At 38.6% G+C, this 19,599-nt stretch overlaps 1 long non-coding RNA gene across 1 annotated transcript; it reads left to right on the top strand.

Moving 5' to 3' along the window:
- Positions 1-15,281: 15,281 nt before the first annotated feature.
- On the top strand, positions 15,282-16,456 carry LOC112470388. The gene is made up of 2 exons (XR_003042975.1): positions 15,282-15,358; positions 15,433-16,456. It is a non-coding gene; the product is annotated as an uncharacterized LOC112470388 (long non-coding RNA).
- The last annotated feature ends 3,143 nt before the right edge of the window (positions 16,457-19,599 follow it).

Raw genomic sequence — 19,599 nt, forward strand, 5'->3', positions numbered from 1 at the left:
TAAAAATTTTTTCAATTACAATTGGCATTCAATATTATACTAGTTTTGGGTGTACAACAAGGTGATTATACGTTTATATAGCTTACAAAGTGATCAGCCCGATAAATCTAGTACCCATCTGACATCATCCACGTAATTACAATATAAGGATTATTTTTTTAAGCCGCACTTCAGATCTGTCTCTGCTAGCTGATTATCAGCTATCCCTGGGAAAGCCATTTACCTCCAAAGTATATGGATTGGAGACAATAATATCCTCGATAGCCTGTAACATGTATAAACATATAGCTACATTTTCTGTTCTCGGCACAATCTTTGTCTCCAACATTCATGATTTCTCTTGTTGAAGTTCACTTTTCCTTTAGTCTATAGCACTTAACAGCTTGTAACATAGTATAGAAAGTATGTATTTATTATGTCTTTTATAGTCTCCTCCTACTAGAATAGAAGCCCCATGAAGACAGTGCTATTCCTTATTTTGTTCATTGATTTACCACCAGCACCTAGAGAAGTGCCTACCTTATAGTAGGTGCTCATTACATTTTTAAAGTTGCATGAATACCTTATATACCACATGCTCAAGCCAGATATTATAAGAACTTATAAATATAAATCATTATTTTTTATTAGAGTGCTAATCGCTAGAACTAATTCTGTAATATGACTTCATTAAGTTTGTTCACGCACATTCAAGAAAGATTTATGTTTTTAGAAATTTTAGGAATCCTAATTCTGGTCCTATGTACTTTGTCCTCTCTGAGCTGATATTGAATACTGAGGATCAACTCATATGTCCTTAAATTACCTCCTGCTTTAAATTGTGTTGCACTCTACACCAGCGTCTTCCTAGAACAGCTTTCTTTCTTTAAGGCAATCAAAAACTACTTTTTATGAGGAGTGGGATTATTTGTATTTACTGAGATGCTTGAGATACTAATTTGTGTTTTGTTTATATTGTTGTCAAGGCAACGAAACATATGGGATTCATTTATGCTTTTTTTTCCCCCTCTTTTTTTCCTTTTTCTAATTTTTAAGAAGGAAGCCAGGACTTTTGTCTCTCCTTTTTTCAGGTGCTGTCTCCAAAATCAAAACCTTCTGATAAACGATCTTTCCCATGTTTGTTGTGAACTCCTAAATTTATTGTGGAGATTATGCCAGACTTTGCAGAGGGTGTGGGAGGAAGGGATTTCTATTGAGGAAAGGCTGGGGGCGGGTGGAGATGCTTTGCAAATTGTCTAGGGTCTTTATGGCTATTAGAAGAAATTTGGCTCTCACTTAGATTTGGACGGGAAGCTATCAGAGGGTTTTGTGCCTAAGAATGACATACTATAGCTTTCTTTTTAACAGCATCGCCCTGCTGCTTTTTTGAGAATAATCTAAAGGTGGCAAAGACTGGAGTGGGGAGATAAATTGGAAGCTATTAACAATCATCTTGGCAAGAGACGATGGTGATGAAAATCAAAGTTGGGGTTTCAGGGTTTGTGAGAAGTGATCAGTCCTTGGGAGAGGAGGCCTTGGGGTACTATTTTTTAAATAGAAGTGTTTGACCCATTTAAACCTCCTCTGGTCCGGATTCCTTCAGCTTATATTCCTGGAATGGGTAGGGTTTGAGTGTAGTCTGCAGATGAGAACAGAGCAAAGCTAGCTGGCCTACTCAGGCATTGAACCCATGACCTGATCTCATTAGCTTCTGCTCTAATCAATTTAGCTAAATGTGGTTCAAGAAACTACAGAGATCCCTGCTACCTCTCTTCCATTGCGTCTTATGCAGTCAGAGCAGTGTCTGCCAACCTCACATAAAATCCTTGAGGTTTCTTTGCCTTTGTTGTTGAAACAGTATTAAATGCCTATAAAATTGATTTAGAAAATAAAGCAAAGTCTACAGAGAATTCTGCCAGTAAAACAGTAAGTCTTGTCTATCCTGGACACACGTAACCGTTCTCGAAAAATTATATTTATATAGGTTCATTTCGATAGTCTTTCCTTATTGAAAATAATGACAATTTTCTGAATTTGCTCAATATTCCACAAGGGATCAGTTCACCTTCTGGGCACACAGTTATATGTTCTAACAGGCTTACATGAGGTAAAGAAATACCATTTATTACAGCTCAAACAGTAATAAGAGATAGAGATAACCGCCTCTTGAATAATAATTTTTAAACCCTTCTTCACCCAAGGCACAATGTTCCTTCACAGGAGAATAGTCACGTGGAGAACATGCCAATTACGAGGCAATTGGTTTGTTTTTCTAGCAGATTTGCTTTATTAGGAGCCCCCTAATGTGTTACACGTTCTGTTACAAAGTGTGACAATTTATGGTGCATTCTGGGGATTTCAGAAAAGGGAAAGATCTTGCAAATTATTATCTGTGACAGAATTATAATTTTACAAATGATTAATCTCAATCATCCATCTCTTTTTTCTCTTGGGTTGAGCAGGAAAATTATATCCTGCAAAATTAGCTGTCAAAATGTGAGCCTGTGGTTTTGGAGCATTCGTACATCAGGAAAACGAAAAGGAGATCTTCATTAATGAGCTGGATTAAATAAATAAGAAGGTTATTATAGGAGACATGCTGCTCTGTTGCTACAATATGTCTCATGATTTCCCAGTACTCAGATAATATTTACCTAATTGAATCGGGATTTGATATGACTATTACTTGTTTCTAGGGATATCCCATGACCTAAGTTTGATATTTTCACCTATGTCTTCCTTTTGGACTGAGTAAAAATGATAATGCATTTTATTGTCCTTTGTTATTCAGTTACACTGACTATAGGTAAATATTTTGATGACAAGAAATCAGAAGATATCTTAGGGTGGGGAACATCTCACATACATCACCAGACCAGTACAGAAGTTGGAGAGCAGCAGCTCAGGAAAGAAGAGAAGATTTAAAGAGAAAATTACAAATTGAGAACCATTGAAACAAACTAAGAGACCCTGAAATCAGCCTTCACCAGACATTACTTTACAACTTTGGTACATGTAATTATATAAGTTGCTATCATTCTTGTGATATATATGATCTATTGCTTTGTATATGTGTCATTCTCCTCCAAGCTAGGCTGCAAGTTCAATTCCTGGAATCTAGGAGATGCTCAATAAATAAATGTTTAAAAAAAGAAGAAGAGAGAAAGGGATACTGAATAAAATGTGATTACAAACAACAGTGGCTCATAAGTTGGTCTGTATAGATACTTAACTACATGTTTAACACCAAAATGATTCACATTATGATATACTTTTTAACTTGGAAGGAAGAATCAAGGACTATAAGCTTTCTAAGCACATGAAATAAAGCAAAAGATGGAGATTTTGTAAAGGCTAACAATGCTCAAGTCTGCCTTCATACACAAAGATGTAGCTGCTACAATCTTTCCTCCAGACATGCCCAGGTTACCGCAATATCGTAAAAAAAGCAGATGCCTAGACTTCCCCTTAGGTCCACTGATTTTAAACTCATCAGGATTTCCAGACATCAGTGTATTTCAAAGTATATTTTAAAGTTGCACAAGTAACCCTGAGGGTCAGCCAGAGCCGAGGGCCCCTGGCTGAGGGTTGTTGCTGCCACTGTTTCTGAGGAGGGGCAGGAAACTGCTCGACTGGACCTCTTTGCTCTTTACCATGCTTGTTTTAGTCAGGATCTTCAGTTAAAGGAACAGAAGACCCCATACAAGTTACCTTAATAAGAAGGGAGTTCATAATAAGGACACATATGTGCCAGAACTGGAAAACTGTCATGAGATGAGACAACCCTAAATCTACTTAAATATACAAGTTCATTCATCATCCTGAGCCACAGTCTTCCTTCCTTCCTTCCTTCCTTCCTTCCTTCCTTCCTTCCTTCCTTCCTTCCTTCCTTCCTTCCTTCTCTCTCTCTCTCTCAAAAAAAAAATTAGTGCATCTAGTAGAATGTTTGCTTTTCTCTTCATTCTCTATAGAAATACTTCCTCATTTTTCATGCATGTATGAAGAATTTCTTTGTCTCTGACAGAGCCTCTACATCTTCTTAATTTTCTGTTCTTCATAACTTCAGTTTCCACCTGACCCATGAAAACTGCCCAGACTCTTACTGTTATGACTTATCATCCTCATCTCCCGCTGCCAGCTGCCTCACTCCTGAGAGAGCATCTGATTGGCTTAGCTCATCTTTTCACAGAAGGCCACATTTTAGTTTGCTGTCTAATGCCTTTGCGTCAGGCGCCACCCACGCACCTGCCCCATCTGGGACTGGAGGTGAAGAAGCATGCTGCCAAAATACTTGTGCCTCTGAATGGTCTCTTTTAGAGAGACTGTGCATATGGCAGATACCTTCTATCTTCTAGAGTATGTCTCAGCATCTGCTTTATTTTAGAGTTACCTATATATATTTATATATGTCTTGTCTTCTCATTTTTGAGCTCCTGAGGAAGCGGTGCATTTTTACATTGCGGGTAGTATTTAACAGCCTACTTGGCATATTTTCTTTGTCCAATGCATGTTTGTTGCACTGATATGTATAATTATACTCCTTTCCTCTTCTTGCCTGTTTTTTTTTCTTCCTTCCCTCTCTCCTTGTGTCCTATGTTCTCTTTATCCTTTCCTTCCTCACTTCCTTTTTTTTATTCTGTCCACATCATGCAAGGACCTACTATGTCAGAGACTGTGCTAGACACGATAATATCAAAAATGAAAAGCCATATTTACTACCACCAAGATGCTCACACTCGTGTGGGGAAAAGATATCTATAGTAGGATGTTATGTTTAAAATAGCATGCGTTTGCCCTCCTGATATTTTTTTTCTCATGTAGCTTACTAATTTCTTATTACTTCATTGCTTTGGGGATTTTCCAGGGCAGAACACAGAAGAAGCAGATGGCAATGTTTCTTGTCTTTTGTAAATGCTTAAATTCGTGGAAGGGATGTCGTATGTGTCTCAGAGGGGAAATTCGGAGAGGGTGTTCCTCTGTGAAAACAAGAGAAAAAAGAAAGAAAGTCTCCTACAGCTGGGAGGAAGTGTGTGCATGCGTGCGGTGGTTCTGAGGAGGAAGTGGTGGTCTTGCCCCTTCCTTGGCAACACTCCAGGGAGACGGCAGATCCCACAGCAAATAGTTTCATGCTGCACCCACGTGAGGTTCCCAGCGTCCCGGCAACAGATGGGTAACAGAGTCCTACCTGCTGCTGTCATTTGGACTGAGACATTAAGCAGACGGGAGTAACCAGTGTCCACAGAACCTTCGTATCTTTCTTCCGACTCAGGGACTTCCAGCAATGGGCAAGGAGGATTCTCCACTGAGGAGAGAGACAGAACTTTACACAGGCTGTGTGATATGAGATGGAGCTTGGGGTAAATCAAAAGGAAAGAGAAAAAATACTATTTATTATAGAAATAAGTCTGTGAAACTCATTGTATATGCAAACATTTGACTGTGATATAGTGTACCAATTTCTAATGGCAATAATTATACTCTGGGACCATAGAAAGAGGGTGATCGAGTCTATAACTTAAGAATTTTTTTCTTCTAGTGGCCATTAGCATGAATTTGTGCAGTGTGTCTCTGACTTTAGGGATAAAACTAAATAAAACAACAGACTAGAAGAAATAAACTATAGGCCTACACGCTATAGGGTGACATCGTGATGCCTCATCATTATCAAGTCACGTCAGCAAGATGCCAGCTGCCCTTGCCCATTGGCTAATTTTTTAAACAGCTCAGTTCCTCACTGTTCTCCCAAATATTTTGTTGTTCTGCTAATTCATTTAACCTCTTGAAATCTCATTCGGATTCCTCTTTAAAGAAATGAAGGAACTTTTTAGAGAAATCTGGGTAGATTGAATTTGTATATCTTATGAAACACCTTATGAAAGTTACATGTTAGAAGTTGTATTAATATAAACAATTTAAAGTTTATCAGCATTTCTCCAACAGAGTCTCAATTCTGTTCTGAAATCTCAAACAAGACTATTGATTTTAATGCACCAAAAAACATTCTTTGCTTATGTGTTATGAATATATAATTCACACGATTATATATTTATCAATAAATATAAGGGGCCAGGCCCTGTGTTAGGTGTTGTTTCGTATGCAGTGGATAATAATAGACATGGCTCTCACCCTCAAAGAGATTATGATCTGGCAGAGGAGGCTAATATTACATTAGTTTGTGAAATTGCAGAAAATGCCCCCAAGATCAAGAACAGTGTTTTAAGAGAGAATAAGAGGGGGTAACCTATTCATGAGCAAGCCCGGAAGCACTTTAGGAGCAAGGGAGGGTTGAGTTGCCTCTTGAATAATTAATAAAGGCAGAGAGAGGAAGAGGGAGAAGGAGGGCAACTGAGGTAACCTATTTATGAGTGAGCCCGGGAAACACTTTAGGAGCAAGTGAGGGTTGAGTTGCCTCCTGAATAATTAATAAAGGCAGAGAGAGGAATAGGGAGAAGGAGGGCAACTGGTAGGGGGAGGGGGAGATGAAGAGGATGGGGAATGGGGAAGGACAGGGAGCTCCAACACTTGAGCTTTCCAGGTACAAGCATAGGATGGGTAAAAACTTTTTAGGCAAGAATGTTTTTGGTATTTCAAAACAATACAGAAATAGTGCACATATTGTTCTTAAATGCTTCTTTTGTTAAGTCATTTTTATGAGCATTAACATTTGAAGAACATTTCCAGTGGTATTCAAAACATGGCTGCATGAAGACTTTTAAAAATAGCAAGGGACATGTGAAATAAAGGAGAGAGGAGGTATGTATTCTACGTGGACTCTTTTTAAATTTTTTGTATATCTAGTAAATATGAAACTTAATGTTACATTGTGGTTTGCATGGAAATTAAGTTTTACTGTCAAAAAATCTTCTACATTTCTTCCTTTTCTTCTCACATGATAACCAAAGCATTGATATTATTTACAGCTTTGTTTTCACACTTGATTAGCTTCCTAAGCTTAATGTTTAACATGTAGCTAGAGTTTAGTGTCTTCACTGTCCCAATGATCAAAATTTTATTGATTCTCAATACGCTATAATGAGTGAAAGTAAAATCAAAATTTACATTATGTACTGCTAGTGTTAATATTTCTGACCCATTTAGACAGATGTCATCTCAAGCATAAACTTGTACTCAATTGACGCAAAGCCTTTTTCCAAAGTGATTAGATACAGTCAAGCAGAAGCAGCTCTCTACTGCATAACAAATCATACTTTTCATTACCTTCATTAATATACCTAAGCATCGCCATGAAACGCCACTCCACTACCTGCCTCTACTGATTTGTGCAGCCTTCTGGCTACACCCTGACTAGGAGTTTCTTTTATAGAATTTTGCTCAAAATTTCTTTCCACTCACGTTTAATTACTGTAATTATTGAAGCCATGCTACAAAAGACACCCATAGAGTTTGCTGCAATTGTGTGAGTGACACTATTTTCCCACTGCCCAAAGTTGGAGCAATGTGAGCAACAAAATAATGCAGTAATAGATTATAACCCAAAGTATAACATATATGTTATATTATGTATACTTGTATATATAAACATATATGATATTACAAGATATATATACATGAGTCTATACTAGTATAAATAAATCATTGAATAAATAAATACATAAATGGGAGAAAGGGACATATCTCCCTTAGAAAAGAATTCCAAAAATATTTCAAAAACCAAGACAAAACAAAAGCTCTAGTAGGTGGAGCTTAATTCTCCTCCTTTTAAGTTGTGGCTGGGCTCAGAGACTCACTTCCTAAGAAGATACATGGAAAGGGAAAAATTGTAACTGTCGTGGAGAAACCAAAAGACACCACCTTAATCAAATGATCAATATTAAAACCACAAGCTATAAATCATATTAATATCACATACTTCCTGATATGACATGATGAAAAGGGCACTTCACCACTGTGATATCCTTACCAAAACAATGATCCTGGTCCAATCAGGAAAAAACTATGATATAAAGCCAAATTTAGAGGCATTCTACAAAACAAATGGTCTTCACACTGTCAAAGGCATTAAAAACAAGGAAAGACTGAGAAATTTACAGACCAGAGATAACGAATGTGAGGTGGGATTCTGGATGGGATTCTGGTAAAACTAGTAAAATCCAGATAAAACCTAGAGCTTAGTTAATAGCAATATATCATGTTGGCTTCCTTGTCAAAAGTACTACAATTATGTTTACATGTTAACAATAGGGGAAACTGGGTAAAGTATATACAGAAATACTCTAATATCTGTGCAGATTTTTGGCAAATCTTAACTTATTCAAAAATCAAAAGTTTTTTTTTTAAAAAAAGCAAATAAAAATTAATGTTATTTTACTTCTGACAACTAAATTCTTTATTAATGAAAAATTTTACAAGATAATATTAACAATGACTAGCATGTTCCGAATGCTTACATTGTGCCAGGCATGTGCTAAATCTTTATATAATCCCGCTTAATTCTTACAATGTACACATGAGGTAAAGACTATGATTATACTTATTACACAGATGAGACAATATCCCAGGTCTCACAGCTAATAAATGCTACAAAGCTTTCATAGGCCTTAGAATCATCAGAAAGATTAAATTATTTTCAGTAGTATTGTAGGATTAGATATTCAGGCTCTATTGTATTTAATTCATTGAGAATTGACAAACTTTTGTTAGACAGGATAGTCAATGATCAAGAGCAACCTATTTTCTAAATTATTCTGTGTGTGTGTGTGTGTGTGTGTGTGTGTGTGTTTTATATACTATAAAAATAAAGTGTATTGTGCCTGTGATTTTTGCCAGTTCTCCACCATGAGACATTTGATTTCTAAGGGCAGGAACACTGGTTACTGTGTTGTTTCTCCAGTGAGTAATTCACCCCTGGTCCCCAGTCCTGGGGCTGTTCTCTGCACAGAGGGGGGCTCATTGTATGCTAGTGCCTGACTGTATGAATGTGCTGCTTCAGGAAAGTTGGTCCAAATCAATCACTCCTGATGTTGAAAATTTACATTTGAAAAAGGCTGTTCCCAAACCCTGGACAAAATTATTAAAAGAGGAGAAAACCAGTGAGATGTCTGCTTCCACTGTTGTGATTGTGGTGGTGGTAGTTTATTTTTTATTTTTTGTTACATGGATCTAAATTGTCAGACATTTTCATTCTGAATTGATCCAATTAATTACATTTTCTTTGTCTAAGAACCTTTAAAGTGGAAACAAAACCAGAAATAATCAAAAGGGAAAGTTAGAACAGCAGAGAGGAAGATTGGGGGGTGGGGGTGGAAGAGAACCAACAAGAATGAATAATAAGAGGATGAAATAGATAAAATCATATTCACATCTAATATGTTCTGGCCATAATTGTCCTCCAGCTTCTGTCTTTTGTAAGTAGCTTCCACAGGCTCTAAGTGTGGCCAGCGAGTGTTTTAGACTCTTCCAATATGACCCTGCCTTTTGCCTCACCAGCCTGTAGTAGCTGTTTATGTAGCATGTGGATAAATAGAAAACTCATCTGCTTATATCCAGTAACCATACTAGCAAAAAAAAAAAAAAAAAAAGTTAGTGAAGGATGCTGCAATACAGTATGGTGTGTTTAATAAAACACTTTCCCCAGGAATTGAAAGAAGCCTCTGCATGTGGGATGGAGCAGCAGCTTATCACTAATTCAGAATCTCCCTTCAGCCTCAGACTTTTGTCTTGCTTCTTCCTAGTAGCCATGCTTTCAAGCCTGATGGCTCTCTTTGTAGTCACTGTGCTCCAGAAGGGAGCTCAGAGGAAAGGGAGCAAGAGAGTTCATTAGGGATATTTCGCAGTCACTCAGATCGCAGGATCTCTGTCTCATCTTCGCAGATCTCACTGCTCATGGAGCGTCGTTCTTTATTTTGTTACTTATCCTTGTACGGCCAGAAGTCTACAAAAACGGGGCTCCTGCGTGCTGCCATTCACATCAGTGGAATGTGAGCACAATTCAAAGCATGTCCTGCACTGGCGCGCATTCACTGATTGCAAATCAGCTTATTGTATTTTTAAAATCCCATTTTCTTGAAATTACAGCATTTGAAGATGAAAATCTTATTCTAACAAAAGCATATTACAAAAAGGAAAAATAAAAGAGACGAGAGAGGAAGCAGGACGGGGGAAAGGAACAAAGAAAACAAAGACAAACAGACAAAAAGAATGATCAGGTAGGATTATATTTTCAAATCTAGGCAGCTGACCTATGAAAATCAAGTTTTGGTGGAGGTTTTAATTTACTTGTACGTATTTATTTCTTTTCAGAAACCTCTCCTCAAAGCCAATCAGCATTGCTAATGTATTCGTCTCCTTCCAGCCTTGAGAAGTCAAACTGAGACAACATTATCAGCACTCTGGAAAATCAAAAGAGTCAGGATATTCCCCACCAAATGGAACCTTTTCCCTCTCACCTTTCTGGATGCGGATCCTTGATTACAGCATGTTCCTCTTATTATAAGTCCTACTTTGAACATATTGCTTTATTCCTAGAAAGCCATAGCCATTAATGATTTTATCACTGAAATCCATGGCTACAGGTGGCCATTTGAAGTTTAACATGAGCTTTCTATTGAAAGAGAACATGCTTAATATTATTTAATAGGAGCTATACAATTTGGAGGTCCATAGAGGAAGTCACCTCATTCCCTACTGATTAGATGAAACTTCTGAAGTTCCAAAGGACATCTGAATGAAAAAATGGGCTGAATCCTCCCAGTCAGAAACCCCTACCCTCTGCCCAGATGCAGTATTTAGTCCACTGAGTCTTTATGAAATCTAATCTTACTAGGCCCAAGCTGATCTTTAAGGCAGGGAGGCTGGCCTAGTAATGTAGAAGCTGGTTACATGCATTTTCCTGGCTAAAAATGACAAGTTTTCCAAGTTTGAGCAAACTTAGGCTTTATTTCTTTTAGAGGTTGGCAACTCCATGTTCATGTCCTTATTAGGAGAACGCATATGTGAGACTACTTCGCACCCAGGAGCAGAAACACATATGACTCTTTTCACTACTTCAGAATTCAAAAAACATTGATTCAAAGCAGTAACACTATGTTGAACTAAATAAGGTTCGGGGACTTCCCTTTTCCCCAGACCACTGAAGCAATAGGAAAGAGTTTTTATATTGTACCAGACTTCCCTTGATTGCTACAAATCAAGCAGTACCCTCTGTGCATCTACCAGGGCCGGATTGTACAATGCCAGGGAGTGCCATCAACACAATATAAATAATGTCCCTGGAGTTTGCTATGCAGTGGTAATGGTGCTTACTATGTGCAAGGAATTGGGATAGGTCCTGTGGAAATAAATATGGCACAGTCCTTGACCTTAAATTGTTTAGACTCTAAGTGGGAAGACATGCCATACGAAGGTATAAAATAAAACAATACTTTAACAGCTAAGTTACAAAATATGTGAGAATATAATATGTGTAACGAGACCCCGGGTGGTTCATTGTCAAGTGTTTGCATAAACAATGTGTTCTGAGTCTCCATGAGCAACACATGCCCTGGCCACTTGGGCACGCCCAAGTGTCACACTTCCATTTCAGCTCTGCTGCTTATTCTGTAATATCTTTTTTTCTTTTTATTCACTTGTACTTTGAAAGCCTGATCTTAGACTTTGAGCTTTAATATTCTACGTTTCCAATTCTGTTAGTTTTCTCTGCAGCCAAATGTGCTTACATTCTTGTTCACTCAGTCTTAATAAAAAGGATGTTTGCACAGCAGGGAAGCATATTCTCATTTATCTCTGACCAGAAATGTGAAGAATGGAATGGCCTGATGGCCATTATCTTAACCCTCTGTGACTGCAAACATTTTGAAGTAGTCGAGGAAACAACTGGACCTCGAAACCCACATTAAAGTTTGCTTCTCTCAGCTATAGACTACAGATTAAGTCCCCAGTCACATTTCTGACATAAGACTTTTTCATGCAATAAATAAATATAAGATTATTTTGTGTTCAACAAAAAAAAGAGTCATCTAACTTGATAGACTGCAAAACTCATGAGTTCAGAGTTCTCAGCGGGAGTCAGCTGGCATATTATTTTTTGAAATTCCTCCCACCTTATTAAAGAGAAGCATTAAAGGTCATGCCAGTGTTCCTCTGTTGTGACATCCTAGCTGTCTGTGGAAGCAAGTCAAAGCCATGTTTCTATTATTTCAAGAGGGACAGGATTTTTCTATTCACCTTGCTGCAAACAAAATTTAAACATAAATAAAATAAAAGTATGGATGTATTGACCTACTCCTCAATGGGAATATAAGCCATTCTAAGACACACCCACACACATACCCATGCACACACACACTCACACACACACAAACACACACCCCACTGAGGACTAGTAAATATTTCTGAGCAAACTACAATCAACAAAACATAATAACAAATAATTTATTAGTAAATATTATTCCTAATAACTAGATCCTCATTTAGAGATTTTGAATAGGCCCATGAGTTTAGTTTATAAGTGGCTAAGACCAAATTCTCTCTATACCATTCCTCCTAAATTAATGGGTTGAACACAAGTTAATCTAACAATTCATGTTTCTTGAAATCTACTATGTATCTAACAAAGAAGGAAAACAAAAAGAAATAGTGATATCCTCTGTCCACTATCTGATATCCTTGAGAGACAACAAAGCATTTTATTAAAAGGCTACATCGAACCCTAATAATAAAATGTTGAGTAAAGAAAAGGCTGAAGCAGTGTGACATGCAGATATGGCATGGGAAAGGTCAAAAAATGGCAACTTTAAGAGAGTGTTTTCAGTAAGGAAATACGGCTTTAGCAGAGCTTCGAAAGATGGTACTAGAGAGGCACAATCGAGGACTTGACTCAAAGCCAGAACAGTGTCTCTCTGGATCATTTCCTACCAGGAGAGCTGCTGAAACACCAAATTCTCATCATATGTCTCCTTGTGATCATTGGGTGGGTTACTACCCTAGAGCAGGGGAGACCCCCAGCTCATATCTACTTATCTACCTACCCTGTCAGTTGCACACTCCTTCCAACCCCCTAAACTTTAACGCCATTGTGGCCGATCCACAGTTCTCTGCTTTAAGGACAAATCGGGTGAGAACCATTGTGATCCAGGCACAGTTGTTTTCCCAGTTTCCCTTTCCAAGGATTCAGTTGCCCGCCATCAACCACAATCCAAAGTATTAAATGGACAATTCCAGAAATAAACAATTCATAAAATTTAAATTATGTACCGTTATGAGGAGCGTGATGTGATCTCATGCTGTCCTGCTCCATTTAACCCTAGACGTGGGTCATCTCTTTGTCCAGTATACTCATGCTCCCCGCCTGTTAGTTACTTAGCAGCATCTCAGTTATCAGATTGACTGTCCCAGTATTGCAATACTTGAGTTCAAATAATCCTTATTTTACTTAATAATGACCCCAAAGTGCAAGAGTAGTGAATTTAGATACACCAAAGAGAAACCATAAAGTATAAGGCATGTATGTATAGGGAAAATCATTGCGCGCACGTGTGTGTGTGTGTGTGTGTGTGTGTGTGTGTGTGTGTGTGTGTGTGTGTGTGTAACCATGATTTCAGGCATCCACTGGGCGTCTCAGAACATATCCCCCACTATAAGGGGGACTACTGTTGATGTACTGAGTCAGGGTAGAGAGTTGAAGTCAATCTGAGAAAAATGACTCACAGAACGAAAGGAAATAGAGCATCAAAAAAGATGATGATTAAAATGGATGTGGAGATTTTAGAATTCTGTCTCTCTACCCAGTCCTCTATGGAGGTTCCTGTCACGCTTCTGTGGAGTTTTATGGAAAACCACTAACTCAAGTTTATTGTCTAGTCTGTTGTGTTTACTCTTGTTCTAAGTGGTAGAAGCTTGTGGTCAGGACAGATAGTCTGAAGGTCCGTTGTCTAATATCAGGATGATTCAAATGCTCGGTTATTAATATTCTGTAGTCATTGCAGTAGCCCTAGGCTCGAACAGCCACATGCCAGCATTCCTGGGATATGAGGTGTTTCAGAGCATTTGGTGAAAGAATGAGAGAATGCTATGAAAGAGCTGAGCACTTCCCATATACAGACATTAGGGGGATAAACAAAACAAAAACATATGTGGTCTGAATAGTTATCCTAGGCCTAAGACAAATGCCTCACTCTGGTGGTTCAAAAGTAGTCTTTTTATACCCTTTTATGTATCAGGGCTTTCAATGGGCCACAGAGAAGCAGCAGCAGCAGATGCTGTTCTCATGAGGTTTCCGGAATCCACTTGGCCACCGTTCGCCTCAGCAGCCAGGCACTCGGACAGTGTGACAGAACAGTGAGCTTGGTATCGGTACTTCTGTGGTGTTCATTTTGATGTGCACCCAGGCTTGAGGTCCCCAGGCCAGCTGAGAGCGATTTTTCACACTTCCTCCTGTTTCTCAGTCTCCCTCCTAGGAGGGAGGCCATTTGTTAACGATTAGGAAGACAGAGGCTTTGAACTGTTCCTCTCACCCACAGAGAAAGGTGGGCTCTGAGCCCTGGCCACCCCAAGTGTCCAAGGGAACACGAGCTTCCTCTTTTCCACCCTCTGTGAAAAATGTGGCAGGCCTGCAGATGAGGCCAAGGAAACAAACCAAGTTGGCCAATTTGCTGCCAGGGCCTTAAATGCTATAAAGTGAACACAATGGCTCTCCTGTTGAAGGTGAGAGGTGCAAGATGAGGTTATTTCAACTCTACTGAGGACCCCTGCTCTGTGATGTCTGTTCACTCACTGGTTAATGCTGTTTCTTAACTAGATGCTCTGCCGAGAACGTAATTAAGCAATATGAATTTTCTTTTGAGAATTTTCTAATTAGATTAAAAATAAAATTTCAAATAAACTTTTACTTTTTATTATTATACATCATTAAAATTTTAATTTTTATTTACTAAAGATTTTTATTAAAACACATTTTATTTTTTAAAAAAATATATCCTCAGTCTCATTAATCATTTAGGCAACAGTGAATAAAATAGATATTTAAGAATTGTTTGGTTAATATCTGGATGATTCAAGTGTGTAAAATGCAAGTCAGGTCATAGCAACTGCTAGGCTATGTTGGCTCTCTCTTATACTTTTTTCTTGGCTCAGACAGCATTCTCCTCTGGTTTATGAGGTGGGGCAATAAAGAGCCGATCTTTTCACCATAGGAATGCCTGTGATTTGGTCGGCTACTCAATTTAACTCAACTAAGTGCTATGTCATCCTGGCATGTCATGCGGGGCACACCCTGTTTAGAAATGGAATGAGGAAGCTGAGGTTTGCTTAACCCAGGCACCAAGGCCACTGCGTCAGATCCTGGGATGCCCTCCAGCTGCCAGGACAGCCCTGCCCTGCTCTGTGCTCCTCATCTGGAAGATTAGGTTGGGGCAACAAGGAGGTGAGAGGCTCAGCTTCTGGGATTCAGCCCCGCTGTGGAGCGGCACGAGAGTAAGACCTTGTATTGTTTTTAAGAATTCCAGAGAGAGAAGCTGGTGCCCTGACTGTGTGCAGGCTGAACCAGTCCATCGGGAACAGTAACATGTCTGTGAAGGATGTGTGTCATCTGCTGCCAAGTAGGAGAAAAATCTCTTTGGAAAGATCTAAATAATGACTTCAGAAAAATCTTAAAAGTAACTAGAATACCTTCAACTACTTAAGTAAGGACAAACTCAAAGACTGAGTGACTTCAGGCCAGCCTCATGGAGTTATTGTTCTCTGAAGAAAAAAAAAAGACTGGATAACAGCAATTGTGTCTTGATTTCCTGATTTGCTCTAGAATAAAATAAGTTGCATGCTTGCTTCGAATAGATGTTAGTAATAAATAAATATGATATTAAAAATCGGTATATATCTAAACAGTAGAGAGTGCTATTAAAATGCTGTAAACCCTCAAAATAATTGCCTTCAAGGGAACCCCTGATAGAGAATATAGTCAGATGGTTGCTGGACTTATCATGGTGATCACTTCTTTAAGTATATAAATGTTGAATAACTATGGTGTATGCCTGAAACTAATATACTATTGTCCGTTAGCAATATTTTAATAAGGAACTTAAAAAAAGGGATCCCTGAACTTAGGCAAACTGCCTCATGAGGAGGTCAGATGCTGTGAACAGACCTCTTTTACAAAGGAACACTACATACAAACTTAACTGCGCTCACTATACACATCACCTAATCTCACCACTACTTAGAGCATAAATTTGACTGACCTTGTGCAAATTATAGCTGCCTCCAGATGTGGTCACAGAAACACTGAGGTGATAACCCTTAGGAGTACAAGAATTCCTGCAATAACCTCTAATTACAGACATCAAACAAACTTAAACCAATTCCTCTCTCTCCTTTGTTGGGATTCCTGGGGCTTAACAGACCCACAAAGCACTTCCTTTCACGAATGTAACCAAGACATTAGTAAATGCACATCTCTTATACTGACAAACAATGTTTATGTGTGTCAATCAAATTATAAAATAAAATACTAACAGTGCTCTAATTGTTAACTGTAATTTTCTCATCAAAGCTACAAAATACAGTTGTAGTCCTAAAGTCACAGCTGGAAGCTGAAAGGTGTCAAGGCCACCTCAGGACTCCCCCCTGGCTTGGTGTAAACTGGTTCCCATGGGCCTGTACTTCTGATATTGGAAGCAGCATGCAGATCCTCAATTACTCACACTTGGTGAGAGATGAGCTTTGACAAAGCAACATACCCACCCTGATCTATTGAATAGAGACAAACTAGTGCCACCACCACCACCACCACTACCATCACCACCACCATCACATCCTGTCTCTTCTTCTCGAGGTCTGTGAATGAGTAATCAGGTCCCATGGATAGCATCTATAATTGGCTTGAAACCTCCCTCAGAGTTTCTGAAATAGTCAACTCTAGGGCCTTCCAGAATGCTGTGTTTTATTCTTTTCTTTTCTGACTGGAATGACAGCCCTGCCCTGCTCTGTGTTCCTCAGACTCTCTAGATAGAGTGTGCTGACTTTCAAATGTTGACTCATGATTCAGGGAGAGACAGTAGTGAAATCCTGGTTTAAGCCACAATTGGTATTGTACTGTGTGAAACAAATGACTTGTAGATGTATTTGGCCTATGCAGTACTTTAAATTTGAATTAATGGTCAATGTTAAAAAAAAAATCAGAGGCTATCCCATAAAAATCAATTTACGGTGTCTCTTGAAAATGTTCAGCAGCACTGAGCCTGCATTCTTGCATGATGCCCATCAGTTGGAATTGATTCCACTCTTTGCACAGGGCATGCGTTCTCTAGATCATCATGTCTCCTCTGTAAGTCTGTTGCTAAGGACAAGTGACTGGAACTATGTAGCACTTAAAATTCATTTACCTTATCTGCTTGGCTTCTGTATAAATTTGAACTTGTGATCTGTGCTGTAAGCTATGCAGTGTCCTTTATATACCACTTACCATTTTTCCCGCAGCCCATGATATCTGGCCCGGAAATCTCAGTACAGCCTTGGTGTCTTACTCCACAGAACACTGCCTAATTTGACTGCCAAAAGGGGCACAATATTAGGTTTGCTTTGATAGTCTTGTATCTTTTTATTTTCTTCAAACATTCATGAGAAGTCTTTGAGTAGAAGTAGCATACAAGCCATTACTTCTTCATGAAGAATCTAGATTTGGGTATCTAGTAGATTTGGCAAAAACTCCAAATTAATGTCTATGTACCCAGAGAGAAGGACCAAATGTGTGCAGATGTGGACTCTGGAGCGTGCGTAGAGACTCCATAATTCTTCCAGATGAAAAAGGTTGCCCTAAGTTTCACAGGTGCTTTAAAGGATCCCTGACAGAATTACTTTGACAAACGCAGTTTCTGAAACACAGTAGGAGAGTAAGGCTAGTCCCTGTAATAAGCAGTAAGTGCGCAGGAGCTCAGAGAAGGGAGAGGCTGCTAGGGAAGCGGGACTCACAGAGGTAGCATCTCAGCCAGGCCTTGAGGGGTCAGCAGGATCTGAACATTTGGAAAGCAAAGGGAGGAGTTCTCTGCATCAAAGTAAAGATCTGAAAAAAAAAGCACGGTAGGGGGGAATGTAGGCAGTATACTAAGAGAACAGTTCAGTTTGCATAGAGTGTAGCTGAGATTCTCATACTTAAAAATCATCAACAACTTAAAAGTTTATTTTCATTTGAATGTTTACAGTTTGACATGGTTGAACTTGCAGACGTTCCATCTTTTTTAAATTAAATGTTTTGTGGCAAAATTTATTAATAAAATTATATAAGTTTCAAGCGTACAATTCTATAATACATCCTCTGTATATTGCATTGTGTGCTCACCACCCAAAGTCAAGTCTCCTTTCATCACCATGAATTTGGCCTCCTTTACTTTCTTCGATCTCCCCCTACTCCCTTGCTCTCTCACAACCACCATACTGTTGCCAGACATCTATCTTTTAACGATCATTACAAGTGATTCTGTTGTGGAGGAAACACAGTCCACACTTTGGGAGAAACTTTCTTCGTGTGTATAGTGGGTAGATAGAGGTGGCAGGGTCTGATTACAGACTTCAGGCCACGGAACTGGTCATTTTTCTACGGTCAACAAATGGCTACTTTTCCTGGCTGTTTGATATTCGATATTGGGATAAGAGAGAGGGATGCCTGAAAGATGACATCCAAGTTTAGATCAGAGGAAGGATCTAACAGAAGCGGGGATCGTTACAGAAAGAGATTGGGAATGGCCCTTGGTTTAATTTTTACCTGTAGGCAAAAATCTGCTTACCTTTGGTTACCTCTAACACCATGTGTAATGGAGAAATCCACTTGGGCACTGGTCCAGATCCCTCTGGGACTCAGTTTCTCATCTGTGACATGGAGATGAAAATAGTATCTTTCTTGATCTGTTGAGGATCAAATTGGCTTAAGTATCTGAAAGGGCTTTTGAGGAGTGTATATATGTATGAATTTTTTTTTCCTTCAGTAAAAGAGTCGATTATTAAAGTTTCTAGCTTGGCTCAATGGATGCTAGAACACCTATCCATGATTTATATGTGTTTGCAGAGTATGCATGGGTAAGGCTCATCATCAAGCATTAAGAGGAAAAAAAATAAACTGGATACAAAATTATGTTTCTAGAGTAATTATGATTATTGCATTATATGTGAGAAATAACTGTATTTCAAGAGTGTTTTTCTCTAGTGGTAAGATTGTTCATAAATTTATTTTTTCCTACATTTTTGAAATTCTCTTCATGGGCATGTATTACTTTTGCAATCAGAAAAAAACAAACATTTTTTTTTTCAGTCCCAGGGTCCTAAAGCCATTCTGAAATCAGTAAAGTTATGGAGTGGTATGCTTTTCAAGAACCCCATTCTCCTTTTATTTGACTTTTCCTGCTTGAGCACAGACCCATTTTCTCAACTGAGTGTATGCATGTGGTTTAGATAGAGTCCTCAGGGAATAGGAAAAGGAAAATATCAAAATGCATTCCTTGAACTTGTGAAAGCTAAGTCAATGTATCTCAATTAAAACCAGGAATCCTTCCAATATTTACACTGGATTTGCTTCCAAACATTTGCCTTTTTAATGAATTGGGAGGGACACAGCAATGAAGCACAATAAACACAGGATGCTAACATCTGGAGGGAAGAAAAGAAAGGAATTTGTAG

Source organism: Pteropus alecto, unplaced genomic scaffold (genome assembly GCF_000325575.1).
Source record: "Pteropus alecto unplaced genomic scaffold, ASM32557v1 scaffold3, whole genome shotgun sequence".
Classification (NCBI taxonomy): Eukaryota; Metazoa; Chordata; class Mammalia; order Chiroptera; family Pteropodidae; genus Pteropus; species Pteropus alecto.